We start from the raw sequence: 12350 nt of genomic DNA, 5'->3' as shown, positions 1-12350 counted from the left end.
TCGTTGATGGGTCAGATTCCCGTCCCGGTACAGGTGAATCTGGTCGTGAAGCAGCTTCGACATCGACTCGACTCTCTCAACACCCCTCCGACGTCGACCGCCCCTTTCCAAGTGTCGTGACTCCGCTGAGAAAGAAAGGCAAGACAGCTCGCCGCCTTCAATTGCTCCTCCTTCAGTCCCTCACGACGGAGTCGTCCTCCCCACCCACCTCAAGTCCCGCTTCTTAGAACTTGTTGTTAGAAAAAACAGTGATATATTGCATATATAATTTAATAAGCTGAATTATAAATAATTATAAATCAGAAATGAAGAACACGAAAAGAAATTCAACCAAAATACCGAACGATTGGTGATGGAAGAACTAGTCGAGACGTGTGTGATACCACACTGTCCTTAAGACGTTTACGCCTCCTCTACCGGTGCAAGGATGCTTGACGCTTGTCTCCCAAGATATAACGACTAAACAATTCTAGTAAGTTGCACTACTAACTAGAACTTTCAACGAACTCGAAAGGTACCTCTTTCTATCACCATAGAAAAGCTAAGAACTTTAAGAGTGGGAGAGGATTGTGTTTCGAATGGATGAATTACAAAGATAGGATGGTGGCTATTTATACAGTGAGGATTTACAATCAGCAATGAATAAGATGACTGTTATAGAAATCAAAAGATCATAACATATATGAGTTACATATGTTACAAGCACTGATTTCAATTCTGTTATAATTCTCCATAACACACAATAACACAGTTGTTACAAAAGAAGAATTTGAACAGTCAAGAGAATTTGAAAAGTCAAAACTGAGTTTTCGGAAATGCAAAAAGAATCTGCTTTCCGACCCTCAATTCGGTGTTGCATTCGTGTCCGCAGGTCGCACGGGCATACACGAGTTTCTCTTGTGACCTGGGATTTGCACCCCTCCTGCGCGTGCGCGAGTGGATATAAGGGGGCTTACACACTTTACAATCCATACACAATGGATTCTATATAAAGTCTTTTCAACACTTCTCTTTTCCAATGTGGGACAAACACTTTCCCCTCATTCTAAGTAGCTATCTTTGAGTGACAATTTCTTATTCACCCACAAACCAAATTACCCCCTCATTCTAAGTAGCCATCTTTGAGTGACAATTTCTTATTCACCCACAAACCAAATTACATAAATAAACATATGATCTTGTAGCCCTCATTATGGAGAACTCAAATCTATGTTCATCTTTGATTAATTATAAGTTTAACTTAATTAAATTAATCAATTATAATTTGATTTTAAGTGATTTATTAACCATTTTTCTAACACTTGTCCTTCCCACCGGAGTCGATCACAGCCCGTAAAGCATGTTGTCCATGGTTTGGGAGCGATGTGGTGAGGTCGTATAAGCAAGAGTACGGTTGGGTCTAAGAGCTTGGCTGCATTTTATTCCATGGCACAATTTGTAATTTTCACTAAATTTATCGGCAAGAATATATAAAGAAAACTTACTATTTTCTAATTTTGAAACAATGGTCGACTGTTTTATAATTAAGTTAGTGGAAATGAACGTTTTTATGAGAAGCCATATGTGTATATATATATACACACGGTTAGCCAGCTATTTTTTCTCAGTGTACGTTTCACCATATCAGTACAAATTGCAAATTAGTTAGTTATTCATAGTTGAACCGCGCATAATAATTTATTGCAAATTCATAATGATACATTGATATCGGCCAAGGCATCAAACTGCAAACTTTTTCGTCCAAAACTATACCAAAGACCATTCATAGTGTAATAAATGTGACACTCAAGCAACAATGTTGATATGGCCGAGTTGGTCTAAGGCGCCAGATTAAGGTTCTGGTCCGAAAGGGCGTGGGTTCAAATCCCACTGTCAACATTGATTTTGGACAATTTCAGTTTTCCTTTTGTTTTTTGTTTTTTAATTTCTCCTTCAATTGCCTCCATAAACCCAACTTATAGCTGCTTGCAAAAATCTGAATTGAACTCTCTTCTCCGGCGACACCTACATAATTCAATTTGATACAATTAAGTATGATGCCCTATATCGTGGTGAAACATTGTTGTCCATCCATACACCAGCAAGTTTCAGCAATCTTTTTTTTAGGAGGACTTCATTGATCAGAGATCATTACAGTCACAGGTTATAATCTCCTCCACACTTGGAGGAATTACATTAGAATAAACCAAACTGGATTTTGAAAGTAAAGCTAATTTAGGTAAAGAATGAGCTACAATATTAGTTGACCGTCTAACATGAGATAAAGACGCTCCACTAGCTAAGCGCATACTCCAACGAAGATCCTCAATAAGATAACCAAACCCTGAGTGATCTAACGTACATTTCTAAACTACATCCACCAGAACCTGACAATCAAATTCAAAAATCAGAGAAGTAAAGGCATATTGTTTAGCAAACTTTAAACCCTCCATAACTGCAAGAAGCTCAACATGTAAAAGAGACTCGGTATGACCCCTATAAGACGTGAAAACTCCTAAACAATGTTCACAATGATCAAATAAAGCACCTCCCAAACCAGAAGTACCATTAGAAAGTTGAAACGCAACATCAACATTCAACTTAAGCTGACCATTCCTATCAGCACCCTAAATCCACCGATCTGAATAAGACCGAACACTAACATGAAGAGCAAGAATCTGGTTGACAAGTCGTAATGGAAATAACTCCGTCAATAGCTTTGAATTACACACCCTAGGCTGAGAAAATAACTCAGAAACCCTCTGAACCCGAGGGGTCCTATACTGTGCCATATCTACCCCTTCCAACCAAGGATCCTCCCAGGTACTAGTAGAAAGACCATCTTCGATCTATCTACGAATACCCTAATGTAAAATATCTCGCCCAGCAATAATACTCCTCCATGCATACGAAAGAGCATCACCAAGTTCAGATTCCCAAAACCTATCATTTGGAAAATAAATAGCCTTAAGAAGTCGGCTTGGCAATGCCTCTGGCTTTTGAATGATCCTCCAACCCTGTTTAGCAAGTATGGCAAGATTGAAAGTAAACTAAAGTCCATACCACCTCCATCCTTCGATTTATAGATAGCATCCCAGGCTCTCCAATGCATTCCTCTTTTCTCATATATTCCTCCCCACCATAATTTGGCACATAACTGATGAAGCTCCTGAATCAAATGTTGAGAGAGAAGATAGTTATTCATCGTATACAAAGACATAGTTGAGCCATTACCTTAATTAATACCTCTCGGCCTGCCGCACTCAACAACTTAGATCTCCAACCAGTGAGCTTCTTAGCCAACTTATCTTTGATATAAGTAAAAGTATCATTGTTGAACCGTCTGACGTGAGTAGGAACACCCAAGTATTTGTCATGTTTCTCCGCAACCTGCACTCCCAAACAAGCAGCAAAAAGTCCACGGTTACATTGAGAGACATTCTCACTGAAAACCACATTACTCCTCTAGAGATTAATCTGTTGTCCAGAAGCTTCCCCATATAATTTCATAATATCTTTAATCAAGACACAATCCTGTAGTGTAGCTCGTGCATACAAATACTATCATCTGCAAATAATAAATGACTTACTGTAGGTCCAATCATAGATTCTCAAACCGTGCCACTCACCAAACCGCATAGAATTATAAATCAAACCAGAAAGGCCTTCACACATAACAAGAAAAGATATGGAGAAATAGGGTCACCTTGCCTCAAGTCACGTTGAGGAGTAAAAAAGTCTTTAGCCTTGCCGTTGATCAGGAAAAAGTATATCACCGTCGACAAACAGTGCATAATCAAATCCACCCATGCTGCATCAAACCCAAGCTTTAACATAATTTTTTGTAGGAAACCCCACTCCAACCTGTCATAAGCTTTATTGATATCTAGTTTAAGAGCCAAAAAACCTTCCTGACCCCTTTGTAAAATATGCATATAATGAGCAAGTTCAAAAACAACTAAAGTATTATCACCAATAAGTCTACCAAGAACAAAAGCACTTTGCTCCGGAGAAACAATATCAGATAGAAACACTTTAAGTCTATTAGCAAGAACCTTCAAAGCTATCTTTTACACCATATTACAGAGAGAAATAGGATGCAACTGAGTCATATATTGAACTTCCTTCACTTTCGGAATGAGCAGCACATTTATAAAATTTAGATCATGCGGCATTTCTTTATAAGTAAGAAAAGAAATAATAGCAGAGCTTACTTTATCACCAACTAAATCCCATATTTCTGGAAAAAATAAGGGGACATATCATCCGGGCCAGTGGATTTGGAGGAATGCATTTGAAAGAAAGCCTCACAAACCTCTTCTTTAGTATACAATAATGCCACCAACCCTTGATTCATACTATCCGTAACACGCAGACTAATAGTCTCAAGAACACGATCTTGAGCTGCAATATTCGATGCCTGCTGGGTGAATAAATTCTGAAAGTAATGAATAACAACATTCTCAATACCTTTAGGAGAGTCATTCCACTACCCCTCTGAATCAAATAAACCTTTCAGTTTGTTCATCTTCCGCCTATTTGAAACGTGTTGATGAAAGAACTTAGAGTTCCTATCACCTTCCTTCATCCAAATAGCTCTTGATCGTTGCCTCAAAAAGTTTCATCAATAGACATAAATGGATTCAACCTTTCGGACAACCGAGCTTTCTCAAATTAATGTGCTGCATCAAAATGACGTTAGAGTAGCACATTCAACTCCTTTCGAACAACCTCAATCTCAAGTCTCCTACCATGGAATAACGTCATATCCCAATTGAGTAGATGGTTACCCGTATCTTTGATTTTCCGACACAAAGCACCATCAGACTACCCTGTTGCGGCAAAGCCCAACTTTGTTCGAACGTTGCCTTGAAAGAATCATTTGTCACCCACATCTCTTCAAACCGAAACTTGCACCAGTTATGTTCCATATCTGGCATCTCTCTCTGAACCTCCACTAATAGGGGAACGTGGTTTGAGCGGCTGGGAGGGAGAGCAATCACACGAGAGAAAGCAAACTCTCGTAACCAAGGATCAGTACATGTACCTCTATCCAATCTCACTTTTGTGTTGTTATCGCTCCAGGTGAACCAACCCCTAACTGCACCCATATCCACCAAACTACAATCCGTCAAAGTCTCACGGAAAGTAGTCATTTAAGCCACATACCGCAACCTCTCCCCCTAGTTTTCTCATTGAGATTGAGGAGCTCATTGAAATCGCCTGCTACTACCCACCTATCATCACGTCTACCGCGCAAGGACCGCAACATATCCCAAGATTGATGGCGCTGCCCCGTCTCTGGGTGACCATAGAAGTCCGTGAACCACCAAACTTCATTCTCCGGTCCTCAGGGCCGGCCCTGGGGCAAGGCGAAGGAGGTCTGCGCCTGGGGCCTCCAAATTAAAGGGGCTCCAAATTTTTTCTAATATAAGTGTGCTTTTGACTGAAGGAGTTGGTGTGAATGGTAGCCTGGTGCAATTTTGAGTGGGATGAATTATGAAAAGTTTTGGAAAGCTTTGGAAAGGTTGTTCTTTTTTTCTTCTTTCAAAAAGTGTTGGAAAGTTTTCGGTGGTTTAAGCTTTTGTGTTTGTGGTTATATATTTGTTAACAAATGCCAAGAAATGATCGTGCTCTCTCTCTCTCTCTCTCTCTCTCTCAAGGCCAATAAACTGTGCTGCTGAGGCAACATAGGATCCATTATAAAAAGAACTGAAGAAGAAGAAGAAGAAGAAAGTTAATTAGAGAGAAAGAGACAGAGAAAAAGAGATGAAGAAGAAGAAGAAGTTTGTCAGTAAGAGGGAAAGAGAAAGAAAGAAATAGAAAAAAATCTTCATAAAGATATGATCTTTGTTCGTCCATGTCAATTTCATCTTTGAATCTATTTGCCTATAATTTGGAGCTTCATATACATGGCTAAGTAACTGACTCTTTGATTATAATTGTTTATATATGTTATGTTAGGAAATAGAAAGAATGATAATCAGATTGTGATAACAACCTATTTGATATTGTATTAATGTTCAATTTTTTTAAAAATATAGTATTATGATATGATATTTTTATATATTTAATATAGTAGTACTGAGTATCTCGGATATTTACTTGAACATAGTCGTTCCAGAGCAAAGCAAGGCCGCCTGCTCTCTCTCTCTACTCGATCGAACTTCTTCATATGAGCCATCCTAAGAGCTCGCTGGAGGGATTTGTGTTGTCGTTTATGTAGCACTGACACTTCTAAGGCCGAAGTGTCGAAGTGTATGACACTCCCCGACACTTCTCCGACATGCCACATGGTGTGTCAGTAATGTTGACTTTTCCGACACTTTGACCGACACGCCACGTCATCATTTTAGATAAAAAAACAGAGAAACAAAATAGAAATAACCAAAGTTTTGTTTCAACTCCATCGTTTTCCCTTTCTTCTTTCTTTAGATTTATTTATTTTGAATTGTTATGAAATGAAATGAACTTGATTATTTAATTTGACATTATTTCATATATTATATATTTATTTTATGAATTAATTAATATATTTAATTATATGTAAATTGCCATGTCGACGCTGTGTCGGAATATAAGTTTTTTAAATTTGCCGTGTTGCGCCGTGTCTGTGTCCGTGCTACATAGGTTTTCGTGCATTGCACTTTGTCTCCATCAAGAATACCAAGTAGACCTGGTGCTTCTGTATCATCATCTTCAACGCATGAAGAGTTCGTCGATTCACGATGCCGCAACAATTTCAGACAAGTACGTTCATGATTAGGTAGCCAAGAAGAATCCCAGAAACCTGAGACACTGATCGGCGATGCCAGATCGACAAACCTTAGGCGCGCGGCGGTCAAGGTTTCGCAAATCCCTCAGAGACCTCACTCCGACTTACTCGGAGGAATTTTTCTTTCAATTGAATTAGTTGAAAAGGAAATGGTAAGTTTCAGCAATCCTGGTTTTACATGTTGCCGCACAAATATATATCAACTGAGCAGACAGAGCAGTGCATGTGACTGATGTGAGAAACCGCAGGTTTCTAGCTCTACATGAAGTACTAATGAACCTAACATCTCCAATCAAAAAGAAGATGAGGTATATCAGCGCTATACATGAACAATCATCATAATATGGATATATTATATACTATACCATAACATAAAGATGAAGAGGAGATCGAACTACATATTAATATTAGAACAGGAGCTGACTTATCGCACAGCAGGAGATGGCCTTAATTTCCCGGGGCAGGAAATTAAACCTGGAAATTACTCAAGCAGCCTAGCTATAATCCGGAGTTCCGGAGAAGGTATTATAACGTACTCCATCTAACATAGTATTGTTCAGCTTTTTAAACAAAACCGTTCTTAATTTGTACGAATGATGTTGTTAGTACTGAACTCAAAACTGCTTTAGTTTGAAATTTTAACTACATATAGTCCTAATAAATCAAGCATATACACAGTTACGCACACATCATGCCAAAACATGCAAATTTTCCTAGTCCAGACGTACGAACGTACGTGAGAATTAATTAGACATTCTATAAACATTGGAAGCATGATCAACATTCTGAACACAGACTACACATATAAAAGTGAATTCCAACCTGAGGAGCCGAAATAGAATTACAATTCAAGTTGATATCAAAGTGAACCAAAACCCTAACGTATTCTCAATCACGGAAACAGGAAGAAGGAATCACAACAAAACAATTTCCACACAACAGTGGGGGTAATCCAGATTGGTTTTTGCATGTCGTCTTGCAATATTTCAGAGCTGCAGTGTCGTACTCCCTCTTCGTTGTCTTCTAATCTGAGGACACGATTGTTGATGTATATGGAATTTGGATGACACTTCGGATAATCTAAGACAGACAAGCACAAAGTTTGATTGCGACCTGAAAACAAAGCGTCATTCCCAATATTTTCTGAAATCTCTACACATTTGAGTCTATCCTCACTCTCAAATATCAGCTTAAAGATCCTCAAACGATCAGTAACTCTACAGAAAAACAATAATAGAACGCCCCCTGATGATTCTCCAAAGGTAATTGTAGCATATTGGGGTGGAGTAAGAGAACCAAATTCTGTGTCTAGCGTCGAGTTGTTTGGCTACCAAAATTAATTGAAAAGATCTTAGCTTCTCTAATAACACCTAGATATCGACCTCTAGATAAATTAGATCACTAATGTTCTCACTTCTCACCACAAAGTATGTGACTCCAACAATCCTCCCTTGACTTAAAAAGGGCCAGATTAGAACCTGCAAAACGATACTTAGATAGAACCAGAGCTTCAAAATTATTAGGATACAAACGAGGGTCAGCAGATAATACAACCTTCTCAATAAAGGAAAACTCAAGAAGTGGTGATATGTGTTGTTCCAATATCGTTCCAGGTTAATGTTTTCTCCGGTGAAAGGGTTTAAGAGGAGTACTGTGAAATCGACCTGTTTAGTCATCCAACCACGAGGCCCATAAATCAACCATCCAGGGAAGAACCAAAGCACCTCATTTTGGGATAGCTCGCCAGATCCCTCAGTTTCAACTCGAAGCTACTCTTGCATATCAGGACATGTTCCACACTATACAAGGTGAAGGCCTCTTTGTACGAAATCAACAACATTGGGAGCTGCATCTTGCTATGACATAATTTGCGAAGGTGCTGCTAGAATTCCAGCGCTTCTCATGATATGCGGCAGATTTCCAGTGCTTGCAAACTGCACCAAAGCGAATATAATCGGTGCTTGGTACCACTTTATCTAGAATCAAATTCAGAGGGTTGCTTGGAAGCCATGGCCAACAACTTCCAGTAGAACATGACATTGCCTCTTCAATACTGCTTGCTTGCTAAGATCTACAAAGTTTTCTCAAGGACCCGATAAACCCTAACAAACTTCAGTATGTTATCAGGCTTAGCACTAATTATGTAATCAGTCGCACACAAACCCTGGATCACTGTACAACCCCAACAAACTTTAACAAATATAATATATATTTAGTAGCAATTTAATAATCCTCCATGGGTTCACAATAACGTTGATATGGCCGAGTTGGTCTAAGGCGCCAGATTAAGGTTCTGGTCCGAAAGGGCGTGGGTTCAAATCCCACTGTCAACAATTTGTTTTTTCATATTTTCTTATTACTTATCAGACAAACTGTATTTCAATCTTCAACATGGCATTTCTTTTTACTAATCAGACACGAAATACATAGAAATCTTCAACATCCATGATGATTTTATATATGACAATGATCTGCATAATTAAGCTTAGTTTTAAAGTCAACAGTAATATATGTATAAGCTTTTCAAACACACCATGGAGAAACTTCGTAGAACCATAGAAAACCTCTCCCCAGTTGTACATGTATATTAACTCTGTTGAGGATGATTCAAAGATCAACCAGAGGGTTTAGATGCATATTTAATTAGATAATTATAGTCGTGGTCCATGATTTATGCATATATTTAGCGTAACGTACTGTATGCTTGATCTATTAATACAATCGTGGTCCATAATTTCATGTATTCATCAGACTTTGAAGATACTCAAAATTACTACATTACTTGGTCGCAATTATACTTTAGATCGAGTAAGAGTAAGTAAAACAAATAAAGAACACGATTATAAGATAGATATACTAATTGGTTTACAGGCTTTCAGAGAGGTGTCTGAATAACGACGTAGCGATCAAACACAATTCGATCTGATATTCTGATATGGCTCCCCTGATGATCAATTTATTCCATACACACATAAATTAGTATATATATATATCAGATCGAATTGTATCTGATCGATCTCTTCCTTTAGAGGTAGGTAGAGGATGAGTGCGATGCTTATAATCATGACATGGATTCTTGCAACAACAGTCGACGTTGCCATCCATGTGAGCACCAACTTTGCTTTCGTTAAGTCTGCGAATGCAAGCTTCGATATAGTGATATACATCTGGTTTGAGTAGTTAATTCATCATTGATATTCACCGGAGCATTTGCCGCTCCTTGAAGTGTACGTCCACATAAAAATCAATTAGGCCACACTAGATATTGAGAAAATTAGTGTTCATAAACATATTACATATATATAAGATAAGCCCTACATGGCTACATGCACAGTGATGCACTACGTAGAAGAACTCGCATATTTTACAGTCAATCATGCATGTGGGGGTTTGGGTACTGTGCAGCGCTGCATATCTTACATACTGAATCAAACGGTGGATAGAGGGTGTCTTGAAATACACGTATGATATGTGAAGTGTATGTACGATAAATTAGGGCCGCTCCACGCATACAGCGCTGCAGCATCGAATTTTCTATGGATGTAGTACTTTTTATTTTTCTTCTTCTCAGGTATGCACGGTACTCTTGGTAAAGACTTAGAGCACGTCAACAACATGTGCTAGTGTAATATATATTATATTATTATAATATCTTTAGCCTAAAATTTAGAAGGGAAGTCCCAATGAGCAATCGATCCTTATTAATTAGACTTATCATTCTTTTTGAATAAATTAGAACTATCATTCTTAATTAACGAGAAGTTATTTTGGTAAGGGAAATATGAAGTCAATTGATCGAGTCTCAGAATGAGTAGCTGGAATTTAAGGGACCGAAAGTGACTAACGAGCTATCTAGCTACAACTGATACAAGATTACAAGTGAGCAAACTAGTAAACTACTGCGGTGAGGATAATGGAAACCTATTCCAGTTTACCCCGTTGAAATGTCGTGTTGAAGTAGTGAAGAGTGAAGACAATATATGGAGACATGCCACCGTTGACTTTGGCGCCGGCGGATTCACTCGATCATGCACATAGTCACATACAGTTTATAAATAATTGAAATATATGTATGTATACACAGAACACATTGAGATTTTAAAGGAATCAAAGCATGATGCTGATAATCAATAACAGGAATTCCAAATCAACACGTACACCTTCCAAATGAATTTGAACTAACTATACATATCTTATATCTATAATTTATCAAGACGCCTCAATACTTTCCATTGATCGAGGGTCAAAGAATAGCTTAACATGGATGAAGATTTATATTAACATGCAAATCACAAGTTTTTAGCAAACTTGTCATCGATCGAGAGAAAAAATATATATTTTTAAACAGTGACGAGTGTGGTTCATGGACCAACTGTACCGATATTGTCTTAATTTAACCACCTCACAGGTGTTGAGTTTTAATCACAAAAGGCATCAGTACAATTGGTTATGATCCACCCACTTATAAGCTTTATTTTCTCTGTCACTTCTTAGATGTGAGATATCTCCTCTCCAACACACCCCCTCACGTGCAACCTAATTTTTAGGTATGCATGTGACAGATTAACATCCCACATACTGGGACGAAATAAACCAAGGTCCAGTAACCAACGACACTTGGTGAACCATCCAATCGGAAACTCTCCGATGGTATGATAATGACACCTATCTTGGGCCCATGACAAAATGACACTCAACTCGGGCCCACGACAAATTAGAGGCGCGACTGGAGAGAGACTCGCTCTGATACCATGTTAAACAGCGACAAGTGTGGCTCATGGACCAACTGTACCGATATTGTTCCAACTTAGCCACATCACAAGTGTTGAGTTTTAATCACAAAATGCCTTAGTACAATTCGTTATTATCCACCCACTTATAAATTTTATTTTCTTTATCACTTCTTAGATGTGGGATCTCTCCTCTCCAACATATATTAAAAAATAGCCAACTCTATTATTTAAGGAAATTAGATTTGTTAGCAGAGTATCGCGCATGTACTGTACAAATTAAGAAAATTTTGATGTGCTTACTTGGTGTTACCACGTACAATAATAGCCACTGGCTCATTTATTATCGCTGGTGTCACGGTCGTTTTTCATTTTTCTTTAGACAATTGATAGTTGAATTAATATATATATATATATATAATATAATGCCGGCCTCGGAATTTTCGGACGTATAATATGCTCCCGAGCACAATAATTTTTTCTTTGAATTAGTTGAACATATTGACGTGTACTCTTTTTTCTCCACGAAGAATAGCATGGGTACGTAGGTAAAGAACATGTCTTATTTATGCAGAAAGAGTACATCGATCTGTCATACATAAACTGAAACCAATTATTGTTAATTAATATATACAATTGCCGGGTGTGAGTGTGTGACTGTATTATATATAATAGGTAAAATTGTCAAAATACACCTTAAATTTGGTTGAAATTGTCAATTTGCACCCCGAATTTGTATTTGAGTCAATTTACCTCATAAAATTGGTAAAAATTAATGATTTGCACCCCATCTATTAAATTTAACTATTTCTATCCAATTTTGTGTCACATGTCATGCACATGAGGGGTATTGTTGTCATTTTCTA

At 38.0% G+C, this 12350-nt stretch overlaps 1 long non-coding RNA gene and 2 other non-coding genes across 4 annotated transcripts; 2 read left to right on the top strand and 1 right to left on the bottom strand.

Annotated features, from left to right (window-relative positions):
* Nucleotides 1-1797: 1797 nt before the first annotated feature.
* TRNAL-AAG (transfer RNA leucine (anticodon AAG)) lies at nt 1798-1878 on the top strand. Its single transcript has one exon. It is a non-coding gene; the product is annotated as a tRNA-Leu (tRNA).
* A 403-nt stretch (nt 1879-2281) lies between these two features.
* Nucleotides 2282-5438, bottom strand: LOC126783857 (uncharacterized). 2 transcript variants are annotated; one of them, XR_007670898.1, is made up of 4 exons: nt 3686-5438; nt 3226-3369; nt 3043-3148; nt 2282-2922 (listed from the first exon to the last, which is right to left on the bottom strand). It is a non-coding gene; the product is annotated as an uncharacterized LOC126783857 (long non-coding RNA). The 2 variants fall into 2 exon arrangements; XR_007670897.1 differs by having other exon boundaries at nt 3043-3369.
* A 3568-nt stretch (nt 5439-9006) lies between these two features.
* TRNAL-AAG (transfer RNA leucine (anticodon AAG)) lies at nt 9007-9087 on the top strand. Its single transcript has one exon. It is a non-coding gene; the product is annotated as a tRNA-Leu (tRNA).
* The last annotated feature ends 3263 nt before the right edge of the window (nt 9088-12350 follow it).

Source organism: Argentina anserina, chromosome 2 (genome assembly GCF_933775445.1).
Source record: "Argentina anserina chromosome 2, drPotAnse1.1, whole genome shotgun sequence".
NCBI lineage: Eukaryota > Viridiplantae > Streptophyta > Magnoliopsida > Rosales > Rosaceae > Argentina > Argentina anserina.
The sequence above is the reverse complement of the archived record's forward strand: the minus strand, read 5'-3'. Positions and strand labels throughout refer to the sequence as shown.